This window comes from Copidosoma floridanum, unplaced genomic scaffold (genome assembly GCF_036245765.1).
Source record: "Copidosoma floridanum isolate Cflo_tuat_1 unplaced genomic scaffold, Cflo_Japanese_pri ptg000004l, whole genome shotgun sequence".
Classification (NCBI taxonomy): domain Eukaryota; kingdom Metazoa; phylum Arthropoda; class Insecta; order Hymenoptera; family Encyrtidae; genus Copidosoma; species Copidosoma floridanum.
This window is the reverse complement of record NW_028321881.1, coordinates 41662177-41669012: the sequence shown is the minus strand read 5'-3', so window position 1 is coordinate 41669012 and position 6836 is coordinate 41662177.

The window sequence follows — 6836 nt, the reverse complement described above, 5'->3', positions numbered from 1 at the left end:
CACAAATGTTTAATTATATTAAGAGCTGTAGATTTCAGCGCAAAGAATATGGTATTAGACAAAAAAAAAAATCTAACACACTTGATTGTTGCAGTATTGATGAATATTATATAATATTTATTAAAAAATGAAAAAAGAACTAAAGTAAAATGGAACTATAAATTAACTAGTACATATATACAATGTAATATATCTTTAAAAATAATTACTGTAGAAAGTGGGGGGGAATCGTGGGATTGTATCTACAAAGAGAACCAGTTGCCTCTTCGTGCTATGTAAAAACAATGATAGAGAAAACGAGATATCTTGCTATTTGTAATAAGGCACGTGTATGTACGTACGTGATTATTGCGTGTATTAGATTTTTTTTGTAGCGTCGATTGATTGAAAATTTAATACGATCAAGAAGTAAGACGTTTGTTTTCTTTTCCTATGGGTTATTATAACAAAAAAGCATTAAATTTCCACAAACTGGTCCCTCGAAAAATTAAAAAAAAAATTAAGAGTGTGCTTCCTTTGAACATTGGCGTTTTTTAAGGAGACTCCAGCGATAACAAGCAGCTGAACGATAACATACTCAAGTATTTTTCACGTTTAATACGAAAGATTTGTAGGATTTTTTTTTAATACATGTATACAGTGTTTTATATGACTTAAATACTAATATCGTATTTGATTAAGAGAAAGCCAAATTGGTATCGAGACTTACTTAGTAATGTAAATTTATTAAAACGATAATGCCCTTTTATACATTATATACCTTTACACAATGTATTATATATACCTTATACATATGCGTCTCTTTTTATATTATTATTATTATTATTATTATTATTATTATTATTATTATTATTTATGAATGTGTAATATTATCTTTGACTTTTATATACGTATACAAACACACGTACGCGATATGTGAGGGGTAGAAAAGAGAAAAAGAAAAAAAATAACTTCAAATAAGTAATAAAGTACTTATCAATCGACATATTGGACAAACTTTAGATAAACGGTAACGCGGTTCATTCACGTGTTAAATGAAAGTGATGTAAATGTAGGATTTGTAATCGCAGATAATGGATTTATTAAGGCATACTCTCTCATATTACCATTTATTAACCCTCTTTTCAGGAATTGGAGACTATTCCATCTGTATAATGTTACGAATAAAATCATCAAGCACAAATTGTATGTTTTCTTTGGCTGATTTCCTTTCCCCATTAGAAATAAGAATATATTGTGTTCACATCTGGATTTGCTGATTATTATGGTTTGTTGTAACTTTTTTTATAAATCCTTTTTATTAAAATCGAGGTAGTCTTTCTTATCTCCAAATCTGAAACTTGAGGTCTGGTGAACCAATTTTTTTAACTCAACTAACTCAATTTTTACTAATGTTTATACAAACTTTGCGACAAACGTAACTAAAGTTTCGTTTAACTAATGTAATAATAAAACACAATCAAAAATCGATACATGAGACTATTCTCACGATCATGACTAATGCCATTTACGATTAAATTCAAAATAAATAGCTTACGAATAAAAGTCTATCAAGTATAGTTCTACTACTACAGTTTCTTTTTTCTTTTTTTTTTTTTTTTTTAAATAAATACCTACTTAAGTAGTATGTTTATTTTTAGGCTTTATTGTAAACGAGTACATAAATATAGCCTTGGTACAGTAAGGAACATTGTTACATTATATTTGTTACATATTACAAGTAATCGTTACAATATTACATTATTGGTTTATACGTTACTGGATACACTTTGTAGTTTGTTGGTACGGTGATGATGTCACATAGACCACCTCGAGAGCGAAGGATCTATGTGGTAGACATTGATACAGTTGTATTTCGATGGCACGTTGATGATGTCACATAGACCACCTCGAGAGCGAAGGATCTATGTGGTAGGCAATTTTTGCTGCGAGAAGGTCGCCTAAACCCTCCTCGAGGAGCATTGCGTGGTGAAAAGGCACATGTGAAAAATTCACAGAGGTACTTGCTCGGAAGCGTCGCACTGGCCGTTAACCGAACCCGCAGTCTCTCACGTGCCATCCCACAAACCCGGCGACCGAGCCACCGCGCGCTCATCTATAGTTTCTTGTTTGAAATTTACTGTTACAAACTTTACTTAATAACTTTTTCTAAAACTCATTTATCTAAATGTCTTCGGTTGAAATTAATCATATGTTATATAATACTAAGTACATCATAACATAGACAGTTGTCAAGGTTATGATTTATTTGGTTTTTTCTTTTGATATTTATTTTCGCTCATAGTAAATTCACCTTGATAACAATATCTTTAATTTTTTCTTATCCACTTATCAATGCACTTATACTGATTCTAACCGTAAATTTTTTTTACTTTCATATCCTATTTTTCTCTGTAAGGGTGCAAAGTGCATAGTGAGATCGTGTTTTGTCTGGTTAATGATTAATTTCTTAAAAGTGTAACTACAGGATTAACAATGTACAAATATTTAGTAAATGTCGATTTTATGTACAAAAAGCTTAGTTTTCTAGATAAATGAAGAGTTTATTAAAATAAGTAAGAGCAAGATTGAAATATTAGAGTTTTTTGAAATAAGTAAGAATTCATCGTGAATAAACGAAGGTTCACATCAAAGATTGTTTGCGGCCGAGGTGTGGCAGCCCCTAGTGGGGGACCAGGGGGGAAAACCTCCGGCAGGGGTCCAGAGGACGGGGATCCCCGGTAGCGAAGCCCCCCTCTCCAAAAAACTAAGTGTTCGTTCAAAAAAAAATTTACAACCATTTCCAAACAAAAAAAATTAAACTTGATGGAACGAGAGCATCAGTATGTCATCAGTAGAAAAATCTGAGACAGCCAATTTTTTGAAACTCAGTGTTGGTCACCACTCTTAAAAGTTGGATGCTTGATCTAAAGCCCTAGATGCTCCCTCATTGAAATATTTAATTTTTTTGCAAAAAATTTTACACAAAATATACAATAGGATGTCATACAATAATCAGGTGTTATTTCAAAGATGTACAAAGAAAGACATTTGAAAGATGTTGCGTATTACGTACGTATAATGTGCAGCACCAATTACAAAATTCACTCATTTTTCTTATTTGTGAACGGGAATTTAGTTTTTTGCCCTAGGGCGGCAGGTTCCTTTTTCCGCCCGTGAAAAAAGCACTAAAAGTACTTTCGGATGTTTGGACTTTGTTCATCATGATGTATAAAGAAAAATCATTAATGATATCATGATATACATATTAGAAGCCCAAAAAAAAGTTCATTATTCAATTAACCACTAAGTCACTAGCGTACTTACATAGTTAGTGGTGACGGCTGTAGTGTGCTTGAGACAACCTTGGTTTCTGCAAGCTTAGTATGTTTTTCATGCTTTATCATGTGCATTATCGTTTTGTAATGTAAGTATAATTTACAAATATCATACTCCTTGGCTAAAGATTGCCAATATTATTAGAATTATTGAATGTTAATGCTTATGTGTACACATTATGTGCTTCACAAAGAAATAAATGAATGGGTCTGGTTTAGTGTTCGAAGGCAAGTCAGCGCAGGACAGCCGTGACATATATACATGTATCCAGAATAACTATATGCGATTAGTAATTTGGGGGGAGCTCGTAGATATCTAATATCTTGGTTCGTCGTTGACCACATCGATGACGTAATATAAGATTCTCTGTTGATGTGAGCAAATTATTATTCATAAAAATGTTTGCAAAAAATATGTTAAATTTTTATAAAACATGCATAGAGAGTTTCATAAAGCAGAAAGTTGTAATGTATAACAAAGCAGATATTTTAATAAGTTTTAGGAAATAAGTATTGTGTTAATATTCATAACATTAACTTTATTTTATCAACATCACTGATTAGACACTTCTCCAGTTTTGTAAGGCTTTCCATTCTAAACCTGAATGCATGATCAGTTTTTAATCTACGATAGTGATCTTTGAGATTATAGTATATTTTTTTTGGGGGAGGGGGGAGGTTGTCACGACAGCCTTTATAACGTTATCAATGTTTTGACGTGCTTACAATACAATCAGCACAAAAAAAAGTGTAACGATGGAAGAAAATTTTCGACAAAAGTTAGTTCTTTTACATCGTGAAACAAAAATCGTTACTTACTAGTGTCAGTTTTATGCCCAAAGCCTTCAGCATACTCACTGGAGTTAAAACGATAAAGTATGCCTTCCCATACCAAAACAATTCAAAGATAAAAAGCAAACTAAACTGTGCACAAACTAACGTAAAGTAACAAATCATGTAGCTATGCAAGCTTTACTTGAGTAGAATTATTAAAGAAAAACAACACCTGCCAAAAAAAATCAGCCACAAATTGTTGGAAAAGCAATACCACATGAAGCTTAAATGAAAGCTCATTGATCCTAGGGTGATTTCACAAATGAAAATGGAAGTGCAATAATCGTAACTGTTCCGTACGTCTTAGGTGATGTCATCTAAAACGCGCACTCCATAGAAATCTCAATTTCAAAATATCTTATCGAAACTTTTAGACTCAGATTTGAGATTCGTTAAGGCTCATAACAATAAACTTTAGTATTTGTATTAATGTTTTTCTTAGATTGATTCTTTGATAGCCAGGATGAGCTTATTTGTAAGTTATTTGAATACTCTATGAAATGATTTGTCCAGATTTATACTCTTTCTTAAATTTTAATAAAAGAATTTATTGTACCTTTAAGTTAAATGGCTTATTAGTTTTACTTCGATGGCTTATTTAAATGTGTCTGGTAATGTTCTAGGACAATTTCCTAGAACACGTTTGTTCTATTTGTTAGAACGGGGGAGTGTAAGTAACGTGTTATAAGCATGGATACAGCTTATAATAAGACTTTATTCATTTCAGAAAATCAGGAGAAGTTATATTTGCAGCATTTGAAGTAATGTAAGTCAAGGTCAAGGACCTAGATTAGTGGACTCATACATTTTCCCTATTTTTATACCAGCCTGATGGAAAACATATATCAATGGGCACGTAATACATTGGGTTGCTTTTTTTGTTTTGTATGGATCTGCCTTGCATCAAGGACATCGAGGCAACACCAGACATCTCTGTAGCCCAACCTGATGGAGGCAATAGAGGACCCAAGTATGTTCCCTGTACCGGGAACATCCTGCTTATATCCATCCCACATCTTTGGAGGCTAACCAGATGATGGCTTCAATTTGCTACACGTCTTTTGTCAGCTGCCACTGTGGATGCGTCTCTCCTCGAGAGAGACAAGCTAGGTCGAAGGCGTCTCATTTGCCTTGTGAGGGTGAGTGATAAGTAAGTATGGCATACAACCCTCTAGTGTTGGTCCAGATTCTTAGAATGATTGGTTCATTTGGACAAACATTACCGGTGCGGCTGCCTTAACCAGCAACAGTGGTGTTGGGGAGGGGGGTATAGATATGGGGGTAGGCTAGGGGAGTTCTGATGTTGCGAATCCCAAGACATGTTTCGAGAATGCGACATTTTAAGTCATTGCACCCATATCTAGGTTGAATAAGGCAGGTAGTAACAATAGGTAGAACAGAGGCACTCCGTCAAACAATAGATCTGCTGTCTTTGTCGTCAGATAGGCATCCTCAGGAAGTTCTTTTTTTCTGAGATTTAAGTCATCGAAAGGGTTATTTGTGTTATAATTACTTATCGACATTGAAGGTGAAACGTTACAATACACCTATTACGGAAGTAATATAAGTGTAGAGGCAAAGTTTCATTTTCAGTGGGTACGTCACCCCCTCCATTTCACAACGATTTTATGGGGCCAGTGAGTTGGCAAGTTAAGTTTACAGTGCCGTACTTTAAGTGAACTAGAGAGAAGAGCCTCTGGTTTACAACAGAAAGTATGTTTACACATGTCTTTTTTTATATTACAGTATACTTACTTAATAGGTATGTATATTTACTCTACATATATCTCCATTTACTTGCAAATTCACTAGCCTCATGAGAACCTAAAACACTACCTATTATGTCGAAAAATTTTTTTTGAAAAATAAAAAATCCCTTCGTCTTTGTCGACTTTTGCCTTAGACGTATTACGTTTTTTATAGAATGACCCACTTACTAATAATGGCAAAATAATAAAAATTTCAGCAGCCATGACAGTATTAAAAGTACATCAAAAACGTCTGAAAATACCAACAATGTTTTTACTTTACTAATGTCAAACCAGATTAATAAACTGTACTAATGATACGATAAATTATGAGTAGGTCACTTTTATATAAAACCTTACCTTAATGATTAAACTACTATTAAAAATGAATTAATTTATATAAATCAGCAGGTCAAGTGATTAAAAGTTGTTTCTATCGCGAACAATATTCTTTATTCTTACCTCGTCAATCAGTGGACATGACAATATTTAGCAATAAATAGAAAGTAACAAAAGTTTTTAAAAATAATAGAACTTGACAAGTTAATACTCAGAACTCGTATATTCATATATATTTACTAGCAGCCCCCCCCCCCATCGTCGGCTTCGCCCGAGATTCACTAAATAGATCTCTGTAGTGTGTTGACGCGTGATGTACAACGTTTTCAGATAAAAATTTTAGATCTACTCCTAACACTTCTCAGAAAAAAATTTCTTATTAAAAATCGTTTTTATTCAGAATACATGCAGTTAATTTTGTCAAATAATAAGCTGTAAAAAGTGAAAAGAATATAATTATTACCATGAGTTCCTTACGCGATCAAATGATTGCTGGCCCTACAGGGCCGTTCATTTGGACTCTCACGTTATAATCAATGGAAAAGGATATTCGTGAAGACTATAAACATTTAAGACTGGCAAAAACTATATGTCATTG